Below are 20296 nucleotides of genomic sequence, written 5' to 3' on the forward strand. Positions count from 1 at the left end.
GTTCTTCAGTGGTGCCAAGTTTCTTCTTAACTGTGTTAATCATCATTTTTATGAGCATTATTTCATTTCCCTACCCTCTAAAAGCAGTACTGAGTTTTGAATTTATTTAACTAAATTAAAGGATAAGACTCTGCAATACTTCTGACTATCAAAAGAATCCTAGGATTAAAAAATAAAAAAGAATTATACACCCAGCTTGAAAAGAACCAATGTTTACTAGCTAGTTTATATTTGCAGTGACATTCTGCATATGGAAATCAAAATAGCTCCAGCAACCACAAAAGGCTAATAGCAGAATGTTTAAAATTTTTTATGTCAAGTTGAATTTAGGTTTTAGAGTTTTAGATTGGATGATGATCTCAGTGTTGACTATTCCAACTTAAAAAAAAAAAAAAAGGACTGATGATTCTACAAACTGCACTCTTGCTTTGCTGTTGGCTGTTTGCTAGGCACCACCAACCCTGGGCTTCAGGTGAACACTTCAAGGCTCAGGGAGGAAGGAGGAGAGATGGAAAACAGTAGAAGGTGTTAAGGCAGGTTGCAAAATGGAGGGTATCTGCTGCGATTAAAGGTCTTATTGCTTTTGTTTGTTTGTTTGAACACTGGCCACATGAAACATCTTTATAGGGTTATCTCCTCCAGCATCTCAAATCTGTGATCCTTATTAAATGAAAGAACTGTGTGTTGAGGCATCCTAAAGCCCTGCTGTGGGATTGCTCTTTAAAAAAGAGATGACAAACTGATGAATTAATAAACTCTATACCTGAAACTAATGATGTACTATATGTTGGCTACTTGAATTTTAGTTAAAAAAATAAATAATAAAGAGCTGATGAGGGACACATGGGTGGCTCAGTTGGTTAAGCATCCAACTCTTGATCTCAGCTCAGGTTTTGATCTCAGGGTCATGGGTTCAGGCCTGCATTGGTTTCCAGGCTGGGCATGGAACCTACTTAAAAACAAACAAACAAACAAACAAACAAACAAACAAAGAACTGATGATGAGAAGATGACAAAACATCCTTACATGCTCAGAGAGGGAGAAGAGCATCATAGGTCAGTTGTCCAGAGAAAATCAGCAGCAGCATGGGTCACAGATCAACTAGGTCAATGGAACATAGGGATGGCAAAGACAATTGGAGCTAGGGCTGTAGAGATATCCCCCACAGCTCTAATTATGTAGAAGGATCATGTCCTTATGGTCCTCCAGCCCTCCAGCCCCCCACCCAGAGCATGAAGAGAAAAATTAGAATGATTCTAAGAAAATATTAGGTTTCCTTCTAATCAAACACAATGTTTCTCAGAGCAGTAAGAATCCAGATATTGTCAATATGACAAGTTGAATTCATCGATGGGTGAGGCTTCCTAATTTGTAAGTAATTTTTGTTTAAAATAAAATGAATATCGGGCTCCCTGGGTGGCGCAGCGGTTTGGCGCCTGCCTTTGGCCCAGGGTGCGATCCTGGAGACCCGGGATCGAGTCCCACGTCAGGCTCCCGGTGCATGGAGCCTGCTTCTCCCTCTGCCTGTGTCTCTGCTTCTCTCTCTCTCTCTGTGACTATCATCAATAAATAAAAATTAAAAAAAAATAAAATGAATATCATAATATTAATAAATGCATACATCCCACCATCCAATTACTGAGCATTTATTGAAGATATTAAATTTCTTATAAGGCTAGCTGCTACTCTACTAAAAATGGTGGAAAAAAATACTCCAGCAAATTTGTAAATGACATGATTAAGGGACCTATGCACATAAGCAGTAATTTTGGTATATTCAGTTTCTACAGAAAATTATTAAGAGCCCTGTTGGGAATGGTTTGTGTTATGTGGTTTATAAAAAAAAAAAAGAGAGAGAGAGAGAAGGGAAAAGTCATTAAAATCAACAATCAATAGACTGAATATAAATATAAAGACAATATGCCAATCACCATTAAGAAGTATTTATTGAGGGCAGCCCCAGTGACTCAGCGGTTTAACAGAGTGTGATCCTAGAGACCCTGGATCAAGTCCCATGTCAGGCTCCCTGCATGGAGTCTGCTTCTCCCTCTGCCTGTGTCTCTGCCCCTACCTCCTCTCTCTCTGAATAAATAAATAAATAATCTTAAAAAAAGTATTTATGAGATTAGGGTTAATGGATTTGTTGTCTGGTGAGAACATGTATATTTAAGAAGTCTGAATGAAATTTTATATAAAAGGACTATATATAATTTTTTAAAAAAATTATGTCTTAATTTTACAATCTGAATTTTAATCATCATTGTATTAACTTGTATTTTGTGATAAGCTGTGGAAACTACTGGGTTATAACCCATGGAAATCATATAGTATGAAGTAGATCTTGGAGCTCTCCCTGTATTCAATTATTTCAATATGTAATGCAAAGAAAGATTGATATGGCTAAGAGAGAACCAATGAACCTACAAAACTTTTACAACTTTTTATGGAAGGGAGTTGGAGATTTGGGAGGGTAGATTAAGAGACTATTTAGAAATGAAAGACTTAGGCTGAGAGTAAAAAAAAAAAAAAAATAGAAGAAGGGTATGCCAGAGAATAAATACCATGCAGGTACCTTGGTGAAGAAAAATTGGCAAATGAGACTTTAAACATTTTCTTTTCTTTTTTTTTTTTTAGATATTTTATTTATTTATTCATGAGAGACACAGACAGAGAGAGAGGCAGAGACTTAGGCAGAGGGAGAAGCAGGCTCCCCACAAGAAGCCTCATGCGGGACTCTATCCTGGACCCCAGGATCACGCCCTGAGCTAAAGGCAGATGCACAACTGCTGAGCCACCCAAGCGTCCCTAAACATTTTTAAGATGCATTCTATATACGGATTTGATTAATTTTTTTTCTCTTTAGCAACACAATCATCTCAGCATATCAACCATTGGGAATATTATTTCCCTTTCCAGTTTTCATTTGCAAATTTCATTATAGCATGATATGGTTACCATCTGGTGTTTCTTATATAACATTATACTCCGGCTTTTCAGCTTTGAAATAATAATATTGCAAAGTAAATGGAAATTCTTTCTGAGAATATGGTTTCATGTAAGTAACACATTTATAAAACATAAAATGTAGTTTATGTTTATGCATATTATACATATTGAAAATATGCAGATGAAATAATCATAATCATATGAATTTAGAAATCCTATTGGATTTTAATAGTTTATTATGCAACTTATCAAGTTCTTCAGATTAGCTTCTTTGCTTAATATTACATTGTCATTTTAGTTGTCTTAAAGCCTTGAAAGCTCTATAATCATTTTTTGATAAATGGATTAAAATTTGTTAGGTTTCATAAGGATTTCTTAAGCATCTCTGCTGAATCATTACTTTATAATTGTATAGAGTAAATTTTCTGAATGAATAAGCATGTGTTTGCCCTTCCTTCCTTCTTCCTTCTCTCTCTCTCTCTATACATATTTATATATGTATGTGTGTTTATTTGAACTCTATAAATGTGTATTTCTTTTTTTTTTTAAGATTTTATTTATTTATTCATGAGAGACACAGAGAAAGAGAGAGAGAGATTGAGGCAGAGACACATCAGAGGGAGAAGCAGGCTTCATGCAGGAAGCCCGACATGGGACTCGATCCCAGGTCTCCAGGATCATGCCCTGGGCTGAAGATGGCGCTAAACCTCTGAGCCACCCAGGCTGCCCAATGTATATTTCTTAATTCTATGTGTGAATTAAGATTCTACTTTAATCCTTTCAACCTTTGGATTCTACTATAATTTTGGTAATAAACTTTCACTTTTAAAATTAAATTGTATGTTTCAATTATAAATACCATTTTATTGATCCAGCAGAATGCATATGCATATAAGAAGTTAATTTGTCTTTAATTCATTCTTAAGGTATCTTGGGTCCAGGGGCAAGCACACTGCTGGGCCTATGGTTCTTGTCACCAAATGTTTCTTAAACTGTTCTCAAGATGTATCACTTGTATAACAAACTCACTTTAACATTGCTGTTCTACGTATGTAATAAATTTTTCTCTTCAATTAGAATAGTCTGAACACCTAGAAATGGTTTTATATAAACTTAGTTGTATTTTTGGTGAATGACTGACATACTGACCTCTTCAACAATGATTTACTATTTAGTAGGTACTCAAAAATCTCAATTTCTGTACTTTAATAGCTAAGTTTAGAAGAAATATACCTAAACAATTGAGTATATGTAGCGGACTCCAAAGACAGTATCTCACAGCACAGTCTCCCAAAGAACTACTCTTTTTAAAATATTTAATTAATTAATTAATTTTGAGAGAGAGAGAGGGAGAGAAAGAGAGAGAGCAGAGGGGAAGAGAGAATCTCAAGCAGGCTCCACACTGAGCTCAGAGCCTGACATGGGGCTCTATCTTATGACCCTGAGATGACCTGAGCCAGGATCAAGAGTTGGACGCTTAACCAACTAAGCCACCCGGGTGCCCTCATCCCCAATGAACTATTCTTCCCAGTATTTATGCTCCTATGTATAGTTTTCTCCCTCTGAATTTGGACTGGACTTTGACTTACTCTTAACCAACAGAATATGACAGAACTGATGTGCATAACCTACAAGGCTAGGTCAGAAGAAGTCTTACAGCTCTGCATTAGTTTTTCTAAGTCTTACTATGAAGGAAATCATGGAGGAAATCCAGCCACTCTGGGACTACCTTGAAGAGAAAAGCCCAGTAAGACTCCATATATTCTAACCATCTTGTCCAAATATATGACTGAAAAAGCCAAAAATGACTCCAGTTTTAATTACCGCCTGGCTCAAGCAGATGTGAGAGCTGCCCAGCTTTGCCACAAAGCTTTGAGTGGTTTGTTATGTAGCAATACATAAAGGTACAGTACAGGACATTGAGTATAGGATGGGAGTTCCCATCTGAGGTGAGGGAGGGGGGTGATGGTGGAGAGGGAGTAGAAGGATGGAAGACATGGAGAATATGGACAATTCAAAAAACCAAGTGGTGTAGTAGTAAATGATGCTTTCTCCATGTAAGAAATCCTTTTGGACTGCAAAGTTATTTTCTTTTCACCACTGCCCTCAAAGTCTGTGCTTATAAATCTTTTAATAGAGCCTATAATTAGAAGATCACTCATTCATTCATATACTTATTTAAGAAAGTTTTGCTAAACTGCTGCAAGGTCCAATGCTCTGGGCCAGATGTGACCAACAGGTGAGGTAGCTGGGCTATGTTGTTCACTTTTCCACAACAATGATGATAAAAGTGATGAAGTTTTGGAATATAGGTGAGGTTTGGTGGGGTGAGGTCTGGAGCTCACAACCAAGAAAGAATTCTTAAGACTTCTTTGGTACAAAATGGTGATTTTATTAAAGCACGGGGACAGGACCTGTGGGCAGGAAGAGCTGCTGCCCCAGGCCTGTGAGGGGTGGCTGATTATATATCTAGGAGTTGAGAGCAGTTTGAGATAGTGTACTATTTAAGGAATTTTGGAAGCAAGGTTTCCAGGACCCTGAGGGGGCTAACTATGGTTGGGAAAAGGTCACTTATTACTGTCTAATAAAACCTGAATCATGAGACCCTACAGATGTATATCGGTGGGCCATGTGCTTGGGGGATGATCATCAGCATGTATCTTGGGGGTTTAGAGATAGCAAGACATTTCTAAAGGAATTTTTAAATGTTAAAGTAGACTTACAGGATCCTGAGGGTCAGGCTAAGATTGCTTTTTTTGCCCTTAGCAAAGTATTAACATCGCGGCAATTGAGTCCGTAGAGGAATGTCCCTTTGCCTGTTTCAAGGACTTGTCAATATGCTGCCCTGGGCTCATGCCTTGTCCTCGGCTAGCCCTGTGTTCCCCCATCAAAAGGAAGGAGGAAATATAGATGGCAGCTGAGGTGGAGGCAAAGCGAAGGAAATGGAACAGATTTGAAGGGAAAGAGGTGATTATATGAAAGGAGTTAGATAAGGAATATTTTTGAAGAATAAAGATAAGAGGCATAGACAGAGCAATGGCACCTCTTCCTCTTCCTTAGGTCAGCAGGAAACAAGATACAAGAGCAGGGGAAAGGTAACTAAGTTTTTAATGGAGGAAAGTTGTATACCAAATGGCATCTATTGTCCCAATTGAGCAGAGGGTGAACTAATTTGCTGGAAATAGGGCAGGCAGGGGAGGGAGAGGACTGACTTGGGAGGAAAGTGGTAGCTGCTATGGTTTATGTGCTGAGAAATGGGATAAGAAGCCAACTAGTGATGTTAAATAATTGTCGTGGTACAGTGAAGGTCCAGCTGAGGTTGGAAATTGTAAATTTGTACTGCAGCCCATCACCATGGTAATGTAAAATCTCTCCTAAATGTTCTTCCTAAAGCAGAAGAAATGGAAATGGATGTGGAGTCTAGGTCTGAAGAAGAAATTGAGATATATTTCAACAATTACTTGAGCAAGTAATATTGACTCTGAAAAACTAAATATAAAAAGATGAAGCATTATGGGCATTAAAACTAATATACACAAATCTTGGGTTTGAGTTCTAACTCTTTAAATTCCTGGAAGACCTTGGGAAAATCATCTAGTCACTTAACATTTTCTCCTCACATATAAAGTGGGAATATTTATCTTCTGGATTTGTTAGGAGGCTAAAATGAGAAAATTTATGTTAAGTGGTTTATATACTTACGGGACAATTTTACTATAAGATATATTTTCTTTGATGGAAGGTAAAAATTCATTTCATGGATGGCCTCACTTTTATCTTGTTTGTTGCCCTTTGTTAATATATCTTGTTATCTGTATCTGTAGAAAACATTTTTCTACCAGTTACTTTATTTCTCACAGCTACATTTGTCTCCTGTTTTATTTTTTTTTAATTTTATTAAGCTGTTTTGTGTCTTTGTCTTAGCAGACCACCAAGAATATTTCTTGCCTTTTTTGCAGCTTGAATTCCAGTTTGCTATGATCTTTGTTTGTTTTCTTTTCTATGGAAACCCTAATTCTGTTCTATTGTAATCCTTTCTCTTAACTGCCTAGTGAAATTAGCATAATATGGATGCTTTAGTTCTTAATCTGATTGATTCACAGATAAAAGATTCTATTGCTTCTCTACTTTCTTGGATCATGTTTTTAGAGCTGCATTTTACCATATCTCTTATTCACAGACTTGCCTATTATTTGAATAATTTTCTTAACTTTCATCCATGTATATATAGCTGTTGGTGCCATTAGTTTTAAAACACAGTCTTTAAACAAGATGTGACTGTTCAACTTTTTTTTGCAAGGTGTTGGTAAAATCCTGACATAGATGAGTTTGCTTTCTTATTCAAATATTCCTTTAGTATTGCTGTTTTTCATTTTTCATGATTCTATGAACAACAAGTCAGCATTTGTAATTTTCAAGTGAAAATAGCAGACAGACTGAGTAGCTAAACTGTAAATTGAAAGAGAATATGGCTTCATTTGATTGGAGTGACAATTTTCAGTTCATTCAAGGGGGATGTGCTGCATAAAGAAAGAGACTTTGCCGACAGTTTCTCACCAAAAATAGCCTGGCACAGTTCTGATAATTGAAATAAAGGATTTCTAAGGGAAGTGACATAATATCTAATAAGATGGTTGAGATGTTACACAGAGATAACAGTGAAATGGCTCTGAAGGAACTAAATAAGAAAGATTACATTTTTCTTTAAGTATTAACCTGAATCCACACATAATAGGCATGATTAGCTACTTACAGGAATCAACAATAACACTACTTTTTTTAGCTAATGAGTCTAGTTACACTAAGAAATCAAATTCCAAAAACCTGGGTATAATCTCATAGAAGTAGAACTGCAGTGTGATTGTGGCTTAGTAGCAATAGTCACTTGACTATACCTTATAAAGAATGCCAATGTAAGACATGGACAGAAAAGGAAAGCCCCAGATCCAAAGATTTTTGTTTATCCAGCACTGATTTAGCCAGCACAAATACATTCCCAGATACCTGTACTCTATTCTGAGTTTTTTCCATGATTTACAGAACATTGTTTAAGGATTATTTATCAACCTATGTTTTACTTCTAGGATCATCAAGCATGGTCTTGTGAAAAAATGTACTTTTTCCAGGTCACAGAAAAGATATCCTGAATATAATAATTGAGCAAACTGTTGTCTTAAAAAGAATGTCTTCCACTGGAAATTAATTAATTGACTTCCTGGCTTACAACATTATGTATTTGGCTCTTATGAAACAGTCTAATTCCAAGTCTAAGTTCTGCTCCTGTGGTAATGGAAACCAATGATCTAATTTCTCAAAATATAGTCATCTGACTACCTTCAGTGAGTCCACAATATCAAAACTACTATCAGACTCATGTTCTTTTTGTATCCTGAAATATGACTGATTTTAAAAACTAAAAACCTGAAAAATCAGAGCTATTGCATCTTGTTCTCCTTTGGTGAAGATAATCTACTCAGCAATTTACTCCATCATAGTTCTCTTAAACAAGTATTGGCATTTGTGTTAACCTACAAAAGGGGAAATTCCAGCTCCTTTGTCAATGTTCATGGACATGAAAGTAAGAACTCAACTTCACCAAGTCTTTGTACCATGTTCCACCCTTTCCCAATCTTTTGGATTTGGCATCATATTTATCAGTCTCTCATTTCTCATTTCTCCTTGCCATGTGCTAGACCAGTGGCACCCAAAGCTGCCTGAACCCAGGATTACAGATAATTATAATATCCTAGGCTAGATCAATTAAATGGCATTCAGGTGTCAAAATTTGTATATTTAATGAGGATTTCTAGTGATTCCATTGTGCCACTCTGGTACTGAACTTCAGCCTGGCTATTGGGAACCTTGGTCTAGGCTCTTCCACAAACACTGGTTTAGACTGCCCTCAGTACCTACCCCTCCCAAATTTACAGGGAAGGTTAACAACCGTTGTGAAGTCAGACAGTCCTGAGTTTAAATCTTGATTCCAGTCTCACCAACTTTTGGAAAGTTACTTAACATCTCTAAGTTTTGGATTCCTCTTCTGTAATTGTTATAATGGGACTGTTGACAGTTTAAAAAATTTTAAGTTATGTGTATATCCCCTGCATAGTGCTTAGAACATAAAGTGCCCAATAAATGTTAAATTTTAGTGCTCATCTTGAACCCAAGATTCCAAGTTTTATGCTGGAAGCCTAATGAAATGGCTCTCCCTGGGCTCTCTTTAATCCCTGGATGAAATCTGAGAAACTAGGATGATTTAACCATCATAGAGGAGTCTCAGAATTCACAGACCTGCCTAGGCAGCCACAATTATGCAGTAGTAGTCAGAATTTAAGTGTGCTTTCAGGACTTGAGCAAAGTTGAAGGCTAGAAGTCCTATTAATATTCTTCTTTTATAGTTGGGTCCTGCTGCAATTGTGTCCACAGTTTCTAGCTTTAGAATTAAATAATCTATGAACACTAATCTCTATGGAAATCTTTGACTAGATTTTTCCAGTACTATACTTATCAAATTCTATAATGAGTTTTCCTCACTTTTTTCCTGAAGTTGTTTCTGTTGCAGTACCACTGGACATTCCTTCATCTTTTCTCATGACTGCATATATAAGATATATAAGCAGCCCTTTATCTCTTCTTTCCTCAAATGTTATTGTAAGAATGTAATTAATGCCATGGAATTAGCTCTTAAGTATTCTTACTGAGGTATTAATACATTTGGAAGTTGTAAATAAAAGTCATAAACTGAAAGAATAATTGGGAGCCAAAAATCTGACTCATAATTCATTGCTATTATTTGATTCTCTTTTCTTTTTCTATCACAAGTGTGGAATTATCCATTTTTTATTGGTAAAGGTATAATTATTATTTGCCTGTTTCAATAACTCTGGTATTTTAACTTTTCAAAGTGACCATTATTGATGCATCATTGCATGTATTCTTTAATTGGTATGACTCAAAGTAGACCTCCTAAGATCTATATGCTTCTTATTTATTCTAAATCACTCTAGTTAAACCACTTATAGTGGTAGCCAGTAGTGAGACCCATAGTTCTGATAGATGTTGATGGTTGACCAATACATGAGTTTTTCATATTTTCCTGCATTAATATCAAAATGCCATTTATGGATGGGTAAACTTGTAGTGATAGAATTGCTATTAGCTCCTTATATAATTTTTCCTTTTAATCTAGATTTCAAATGTATACCTTTACTTTCTTGAGAAAAAACCAACATATGGAAAAATTAGATCTAGAGGCTGGTATTACAATTTTATAAAAAGTTAAAAAGGAATTTTCAAGACTCCAATGGGAAATAAAATAATTTTATAATAAGATAGGTTTATCTTGAGAGCTCAGAAGTGATTAGATCAAAGACTTTAGTTTGGGAGAGGATGGAAATGGCAGAGTAAAAAAAAAAGGTAGAGAATATGGAAGAGGGAGAAGTCATCTCTCTAATTACTAGGAGAGAAGAGGAAATAAGACTGAAATTTTGGAACATTATTTGCATGTAAATTGCTTCTTCAAAAGATGAGTCTTGGGCAGCCCGAGTGGCTCAGCGTTTTAGCGCTGGTTTCCGCCCAGGGTGTGATCCTGGAGATCCAGGATCGAGTCCCATGTCAGGCTCCCTGCATGGAGCCTGCTTCTCCCTCTGCCTGTGTCTCTGCCTCTGTTTCTTTCTGTGTCTCTCATGAATAAATAAATAAATAAATAAATAAATAAATAAATAAATAAATAATTTTTAAAACATAGTTTAAGAAAAGGATGAGTCTTAATTTGTCATGTTATAGGCAGATAAGGTTACAAGTTTCTCTAAAGCAAGTAAAGTGGCTAATCTAATTATAATATTAATTAAAAGTTTCATTAAAAAGAAGCTTTTTAGTTATTTCCCCATCTTTATGTCTGTTCTTTAATGGAGGGATAAGGGTGTAAAATAAAATTTGTGAGGATAAAAGAAGCAAATGTGAAGGAAATAGTTGGAATTTAGCATACCTTGCAGGAAAAAGTGTATTTCTTAAAGAACGGTTTTTCATTAAATCAGAGCACTATGGCAGTCACATCTCTTAGGCTGTTAGACTGTTTGTACTCAAGAACTGTTTTGAACTTCACAGGTGTATTAGCTAGGAATTGGTACAATTACAATCCTTTCAAGATCTAATGTTCTAATGTGGACTATGGCTAACAATGAATGAGAAACATAAAAAAATGTGATCCCAAAGCTACTAATCCAAAGCATTCCAGATAAGTTGGGTTTAGATTTTGATTGTTTAAGACTTCTCTTTTTTTTTCTAGAAAACAGTAACCTTCTTTTAAAATTTGGCATTTGATACTAAATATTATAGACAGAAATAAAAAATAGAATGTAACAAACACAGTAAGCAACATTTATTTAATCATTCAAAAACAACTTCATGATAGTAAACATTATTTAAAAAGTAAAGAAAATGGCTACGTGACAAGAAAACTTACTTTAGTGTAAAAAGGAATGTCAATCTATTATCGATTAGTATTTAGAACATTGATTTTAATAAAGTTACATGTGAAAACTTTGCTTTCCTTTCAAAAGAGTTATTTTTTCTTTTTCAGTCAACATTTTCCTCAAGCTAAACATATGTGGAAGATGTCACAGAAAAATATGAAGACTAAGGTGACTAAGAAACTCTTGGTTACCTCCATTCTGTGTGTGTGTGTGTGTGTGTGTGAGTGTGTGTATACAGCAGGCTGGTTAATATCAACCTATAGAGCAGTAAAATGTACTCTTTGAGGTGATCTTTTCTATCTGATGAGAATCAATTATATCTCTACCAGAAAAATAACACATTTGCATTGCAACGGACACGAATCATTTGCATTACTACCAAGTCTTTTACAGTTTAACTTCTGTCTCTAGGAAGTCCTAAAATTCCCTTGTCAGTGGAAAGGCAATCAAAGGAGAACATTTTATACAACCAGATAATTCCTGGAGGGATCCGTAGGCAACATTTTACTGAAGCATCTCACTGAAAAGACACCCAGGCATGTCTTTTGCCCATTTCCCTGTTTTGAACAGGTTTTTTTCCTAACCACACCATTCAGACAATGGCATATGTTGTTTGCAATCAACTAACTTTTATCATCTGTTTCAATGTGTTACCTGGGATGTTTCTGCACTTTATGACTGATATAAAATTGATTCAAATTCCCAAAGCTTTATGTGAATTTCTGTAGAGCTTTTTACCTATTCAAGGTTACCTATGGCTTTCAACTCTTCCTTCCACTAAATTCATTCAGTGTTTCAATTGCTTCACATTGAAGTGAGAACATGGAAGTTCTCTTTCATGGCAAACTGTCCCTCCAGTTAAACAAAGCATCTTACTTGGTTTCTGCAACTTTCTCCAGTATTTCTGAACTGCAAATGACTTCAATTAAAATGTCAACATCACAGGATATTAAAAGACATTTTGACATTTCACCAGTAGTGTACCTTCTTCTTCTTTTTTTTTTTTTTAGTAGTGTACCTTCAATGGAAACTTCATCCTACATCATTTTTTTTTCTTTTTCTACATAGATTTTTAAACCTAAGCATCCTTGTAGATATCTAGGGAGCTGTCAGGTGATTTGGGGCCAGAGTTCCCAAGTTTTATCTCTCTAATACCTTACATCTTGGATCTGCCTGCTATTACAACCCTGGCTCCCAAGAAATAAATTCAAAGCCTCCCTATAAGCTAATAATACAGTTGTAAATAGGAGATAATGGGGGTCTTACCAACAACGCTGTCTTGGAAGACTAACTGCTTGGTTTGGTGTAGGCAATTGGTTCTTTTGGAAACCATACTTGATTCTATACTGAACTACAAATATCATTGTTTCTTAAGTCATAAGTAAAAGCATCATGGCATAATTTTAGAACAACTTTGGAATAAATTTTGTGTTAGTTAATCACATTTAATTTCTGTTAGATTTACTTTAAGAAGTGGTTAATGCATTTTGTGGAAAAGATATGAGGACTACCCATATTCATTGATGCAAAACTTGAGAGATTTTGGTCAAATAGAAATGTCTTTATCTCTTCTTCCTACTCTCCTACCTTCTAAACATCCTGTCTTCCTTCTTACCACATATATTTATTTAGCATCTACTAAGTGAGAATCAACGTTGTAGCCTGAATTTATCACTGTAAACAAAAGAGAAAGTTTCTCTTCTCACATAGCTTTAAGTCTGTAGAGAGAAATACAATAAAAAATGGAAATAAAGTGTTATAATAAAGGCAATATATATGTATATATGAATGTACATATAAATGTATATATGAAATGAAAATGAAAATGTATATAAGTGTGTATATGAAATATATATACAAAATGAAAATGTATATATGAAAATGTATGGAAAATGTATAGAAAATGTATATTTTCTATATATATGGGAGATATATAGGAAATATGTATATATACATAGGAGAAAATAGGAAGAGTTTTGAATTAATTATCTATTGCTTTGTAACAAATTACTTCAGAATTTTAGACAAGTATTTAAAAAACATCTATTATCTCAGTTTGCTTGTATTAGGAATGAGACCAGCTTAGCTCTATGATTCTGCCTCAGAGTCTCATTAAATCATAATCAAGATACTGGACAGAGCTGGGTCATCTGAAAGCTTAAGTGGATCTGGAGGGTCCACATCCAAGACAGTTTACTCACATGACTGGCAAATTGGTAGTGGCTATTAGCAAGAGGCCTTTCCATAAGGCTGTGGAGTCTCCTTACAATATAGTGGTTGGCTTCCCACAGAATAAGTGATTTAAGAAAGAGCAAAGAAGAAATATCAATGCCTTCTATGACTTACCTCTGAAAGTAGGACACCATTAGTTCCTGAAATATCTTGCTTGTTACATGTCAGTCTTATTCAATGCAGTTGAGTGGGTCAGTGTTATTAAAAAGTGTGAATTCTCATTTGGTGAGAGTCATCGGTGACCATCTGGGAAGCCGGCTACCAAAGATACTACTAAGCCTAATTTGGATGGAAGAGAGTGGCTTAAAAATCTAGTCTTGAAAGTGAGATTTGAGTCACAGAAGATGAAAAATATTAGGAAAACTAATTGATTTTAAGACTTTATTGTTTTAATAACTCTTTTTGGATTGATTATGTGAACATCTCTACATATCCTGGATTATAGTAATTGAAATGACCAGAAGTCTTTGTTCAGAAAAAATTGATTGAAAGTTGCATGAAAAAATGCTTTATTTATTTATTTATTTATTTATTTATTTATTTATTCATGAGAGACACAGGTAGAAGCAGAGGGAGAAGCAGGCTCCATGCAGGGAGCACGACTTGGGACTTGATCCTGGATCTCCATGATCATACCCTGGGCTGAAGGCAGGCACTTAACTGCTGAGCCACCCGGGCTGCCCCAAAATACTGTTTTCTAAATCATGGTGCCTGGAAGCTATAACATTTATCAGTATTAAAATGTTCAAGAGAACTGGAAAGGACTTTTTTACTTTTTAGTAATTATACCCAAACTAAATTTGTTCTATGTTCTTTTTTTCCTTTTTTTTTTTTTAAATGTATTACATCCATTTTCCTTTATACTCTACCTACCATATTTTCCTTATAAAAATTATTTCCTCTTTATTTTGGATGTCCTAGGTAGTATCTCCCTAGAGCCAACAATTGAAAAAAATTAGGCTTTCATTTGAGAAAAGAATAAGACAAGGGTATTCTTTTCTTTATTTTTTTTTTAAGATTTTTATTTATTTACTCATGAGAGACAGAGAGACCCAGGCAGAGAGAGAAGCAAGCTCCATACAGGAAGTCCGATGTGGGACTCCATCTCGGTTCTCCAGGATCAGGCCCTGGGCTGAAGGCGGCACTAAACTGCTGAGCCACCCAGGCTACCCAAGACAAGGATGTTCACTATCACCACGGCTATTTAATGTTGAACAAAAGTTTTCATCCAGTGCACTGAAAAAGGAAGAAGATATAAAAGATATAAACATTACAGAGAAAGACTGGAAACATCATTATTTATAGGTAATATGATTAGGTATATGGATAATAAAAAAATATATAATTATTGAGTGAATTTAACAAGATTTCTGGACAGAAAAGCAACATACAAAAATAAACAGCATTTATAAAATGCCTCAGGAACATAAAATACCCAAGAATAAATTTAACATAAGTCTTCTTTATAAAATACAATAAAATACAATTGATAGATGTCAAAAGATCCAAATAAGTGGAGAGCTCGTGCATGGCTTGGAAAACTCATTATTTTAAAGATACTCTTCCAAATTGATAAATTAATTCAATGTGATGCTCATTACATTCCAGAAGTTAAAATAATGGATTGACAAAACAATCCCAAAATGTATATGAATATGCAAAATGTTAAGAATGGTCTAGGTAATCCTAAGGAACAACAAATGAAAAGACTTTCTCTAGTTGGTATCAAGAATTACTATAAACCTACTATAACTAAGGCAGGGTGGTATTGACAGAAGATGGGCAAATTAGACCTAGAGATCAGAGAAGGGAGCAAAGAAACCAACTCATGTTCTTATGAACACGGTAAACTCAACAGAAATCAGAGAAATGGAGTATTTTTTTTTAAGTTTTTATTTGTTTATTTGAGAGAGAGAGAGAGAGCAAGCATGAATTGGGGGCAGAGGGAAGGGGAGAAGCAGGCTTCCCATTGAGCAGGGAGCCCCACACGGGACTTGATCCCAGGACACTGGGTTCATGACCTGAGCCCATCAGATGCTTTACCGACTGAGCCATCCAGGTGCCCCTGGAGTCTTTTTAATAATGTTTTGAACTGTTGTATATTTTGTAAAAAATAAAGTCATCACTCTGACCTACCCTACTTCACATCATATGTAAACATTAATTCCAAGTTGACTGTAAATCTATGTCAACTGGTAACAAAGCTTTTTGAAAGAACCATCATGTCCTATTGTGAATGACAGAAATTCAACTCAAATGAACATAAGCAAAGAGGCCTTTATTGGTTAATATAATTGAAAAATCTGGATTATAGACCTCAAATATCCTATGTACCACATTTATCTCCATCACTTTGCTAGCTCATGCTCAGTTTTATTTTATGCATAGGCTCACTCTTGCAGGTGGATGAGATGGCCTAAAATAGTGCCAGACTCAGATCCTTTATCATTGGCAACTCCACTGAGAGATGATCTTTTCAGGTACTGACTGCTGGGCTTGATTCATATATCCACAGTGATACAGTGTGAGGTCTGAGAGAGGAGGACCTTGATAGGCTGAGCCTGAACTATGTTCCCATGGTGAGACAGTACTTGTGACTGACTGCTCCACAGGGATGAATTAAAGTGGGACAGTGGTTCTTATTTTCTAGGAAAAAAAGTTTAAAAAGAAAGTAGGAAAGATCAATTTTTGGTCCCAAACTTAAAAATTATACATGAGAATAATGTAACAGAATCATAATAGTCGATGAAGTTGCTTCATGTACTTTAAAAACTACTGCATACTTATTTTTCTATCAATATAATGAAATATATTGTGTACTAAGTATTCAATATGTACCCTTCTTTTTGTATATATTATCCCTACTCTTCATAACGATTATACTTTTATTCATATTTTCAGAGGAGGAAAAATGCCATCATGGCAGAACTGTGATTAGTTTCCAGATTTATCTTAACTCCAAAGACTGTTACTTTTCAAGGCACCAAGCTGCATCTCAATAAAGTATTATATTGGGTAGCCCTGGTGGCACAGCGGTTTAGTGCTGCCTGCGGCCTGGGGTGTGATCCTGGAGACCCGGGTTCAAGTCCCATGTCGGGCTCCCTGCATGGAGCCTGCTTCTCTCTCGGCCTGTGTCTCTGCCTCTCTCTCTCTGAATAAATAAATAAATAAATAAATCTTTAAAAAAATAAAGTATTATATTAATAACTATGATTAATCAGCAAAGGTCACTACTTAGCGTCTTATGGAATAAATTTGAATCTACATTTGAAAAAGATTAGGACTTCTATGTAATTTTTAATTTGAATAGGACAATTTTCACATGCGAAATTTAGAGTTAGATTGCACATAAATTAGTGATGATAAGAGGTAAAGGTGGAAATATTAGAAACAGCATATATTGTACTCCTTGTGACTAGCACAATATTATTTACAGGTTTGGTTGCTGTGGTGATGGTCTCATATGTTCATTTCCATCCAGAAATCCAGTAGAGGTTTTCTAGCAGCATAAATAGATTTCAAATTAAAAATAACTATTTTAAGACATCACTTAATTTTCATGAATACAGAGAACATTCAATTACATATAATTCTATTACCTCACATTATTGGAATAGTAAATTAAAGATGTATTTAAATCTGTAGTCTTCAAAGATTAGATTTGGAAAAGAGGATTCTATTTTCCCCCTGACATTCACTTGGATTTGCATATTCTTAAAATGATATGGCTTTATTCCCTTAAGGCTGAAAGATTTGTAAGCTTTCACATATCGGAGAGCATAGTTGCAACAGGAACTTCTCAGTTTGATTTTTTAGTATAGTCCAAATATAAATAGTTTTATTGGGAGGGTAAGATCTCAGAAAGGCAGTAAATACTGAAAAAAATGAGCAAAACATTTGAGTTGAATGAATTATGGCTAAGATATGTCTCCCCACTGTATGGAGAGTTCAGTCATGTGTAAGAGTGTTTTCCTGCATGATGGCAGGCTTTCATCCTTATAGGGACCTTGCTCCTATTTCCATTCCACATGAATTTTTGACATAGAACCTTTCCATTGAAGATTGAACTTTTGGTATTTAAAATCCAAGGCTGCTCTCAGATAACTTCTCCTCCTTTGCCACCCTTTTACAAATTTCTTGCATTGATTTTGAGAGCTGGGTCATTTAAATGTGTCATCCAGTTGAATGATTGACTATTTTCCTTTTTATGTTTCTGGACTTTTGGATTAATCTATACACAGGGTCCATTTATTTTGACAGATGGTAAGCAATTTTGGTTTTTTTCTTTTCCATATTGTCTACTTAATTGCCATAACCCTTGTCAGAATTTAAAATTTCCTTGTCCAATTGCAGTCAGTGTCTGGAAATTTTAAATTGGCCATTTATATAGAAACTAATACTTCACATTCTAGTAACTGATCACCTAAGTAATGATTTCCAACTGGTTATGATGGATGGCTTAACCACTGAAAGTGTGAAACATTTCTATGTTTGTGTGAACACAACCTTTACTTCTGCATAAGGTGGGTTACAATAGCAGTAGCCAGATTAATACCATCCTAAATAATAGTAGTCACAAAAGTACAGCATTTATGTGCTGGTCATATTTTTATAATATCCAATAAAATAAAAAATCATTAAAATGACAATACTGTCACACTCCTCATGAAATTTTCTATGAATCATCCGTGGGATGTTGATTGATCAGTGGGACACATTGGCTTAAAAGGTAAAACCCAGACTTCAGAGTCCAAGACATGCCAGATTCTTTATAATCTCATCTCAGTTTCTATCTTTATTTTTTTCCTATTATATACACATTTTTCCCGATTTTCTTGATTTTTTTCTTTCTTTTTTTTTTTTAACTCTTCCCTTTAACTTCTTCACTTAGAATACTCTCATACCATTTTGCACATACTTTTCCTGGAACATTATTATAAACATTATTATATTTTATATACTTGGTTGTTCATATGCATTGTTTCTTATAGACTGTGCTTCTTGCAGAATATCTGCTTCCTGGCTTTATGAAGCCAAGCCTTCAAGAATTACTATTTACTATAAATAATGCTTACAAACATCAATGATTTTTGAATTTTCATATTTACACAATTAAACACAAGAAAATCCTTTTTATTCTATTGCTTGACGATAGAATTATGATATACTCATCAGAGAAAATTTAGGAACGTCTTAGAAATTCCTTTCTGCAAGGATTAGAATCTGGGATTGCTTTAAAGTAATTATTTGCTTTTGCAAGCCAGGCTTGTGAATTCATTTACCATACAATTTTCTTAAAAACTTAGAACATCCAGTCTGTTTGGTCTTGTGAGTTATGTGAAAAAGTTTCCATAGCCAAGGATCTTGTCAATTTACTGGAGAATCTCTTCATTTCCTGATCTCTGTCCTTGGCCCTTCATTCTTTCAGCAGTTGAGCTGAAAAAACTTAGCATTAGTTAGTTAAAAGCTTTGCTTTCACTGACAGAGAACTCTAAAAGTGAGATAATAAAGAAAGGTCACCATGAAGCCTTATCTTCATCTATTTAAGCTACAGATGCTGCTGCCTTGTCCAATCTTCTAAAGCCCTTGCTTACTGGACTCTGTCAATATCTTACTGTGGTTAGTGGTCAGAAAGTGCCTCAGAGCAGGGCTGGTCCATCTCTGCTTGCAGACTCCTTAAGTCTTGCTTAGTTTCATCCCATTCCTCCGTGCCTTGCAAAAAGCAACAGTAAGTAGCCAACATAAAAAAGTTCTCTGAAATTTTCTAATAACTTTCCCTAGATCTAGAGATGCAGGAAATAACATTACCAGCTTTCCAAATAACCATTTTACCAAATGGTCTGCCATGGCGTGATCAGATTTGCCAGGTCTCCCTCCTGTTTCTCACTATGTGTTGTCCAATTCTGACTCATGCTTCCTATCCTAGGTTTTGTTACTGTTTTATCCCATTTCTAGGTACAGATTTCTTTATTAGGTAGGAATATAACCAGTAGGCACTGAAGCTCAAGTGAGAGATAAACTTATTTTGCTCTGTTATAACAATAGGGAGGTAGGTCCAGCAAGGTGGCTAGATGGCTCTGTGGCACAAGATCGTTGAAGCACCTAGGTTCCATCTGTGTTACTGCCTTGTCATCCACTGTTATATTTAGGTACCTGTGGAATCCAAGGGCTCCGGCAGTGGGCAATTGCAAATGCTAAGGGTTCTCTTTCTAGATAATGATAGAATTAAACACTAGCTATATCTGCATGCTATGATTTATTACTTATATATATTAGATCTGTTATATTAATCATGCAAGTTGCATATTGGTCACTCCATTGGTGTGAAGATCTAGTTATTCCTGACTAGCCTTTGCTCTCTTTAGAAAATATTAACTTAGGGGGATCCCTGGGTGGCGCAGTGGTTTGGCGCCTGCCTTTGGCCCAGGGCACGATCCTGGAGACCCGGGATCGAATCCCACGTCGGGCTCCCGGTGCATGGAGCCTGCTTCTCCCTCTGCCTGTGTCTCTGCCTCTCTCTCTGCCTCTCTCTCTCTCTCTCTCTCTCTCTCTCTGTGACTATCATAAATAAATAAAAAAAATTAAAAAAAAAGAAAATATTAACTTCAGATTAGGCAGGTTTATCCAAAGTAAGAATACTTTG

This window comes from Canis lupus, chromosome 13 (assembly GCF_003254725.2).
Source record: "Canis lupus dingo isolate Sandy chromosome 13, ASM325472v2, whole genome shotgun sequence".
Taxonomy (NCBI): Eukaryota; Metazoa; Chordata; class Mammalia; order Carnivora; family Canidae; genus Canis; species Canis lupus.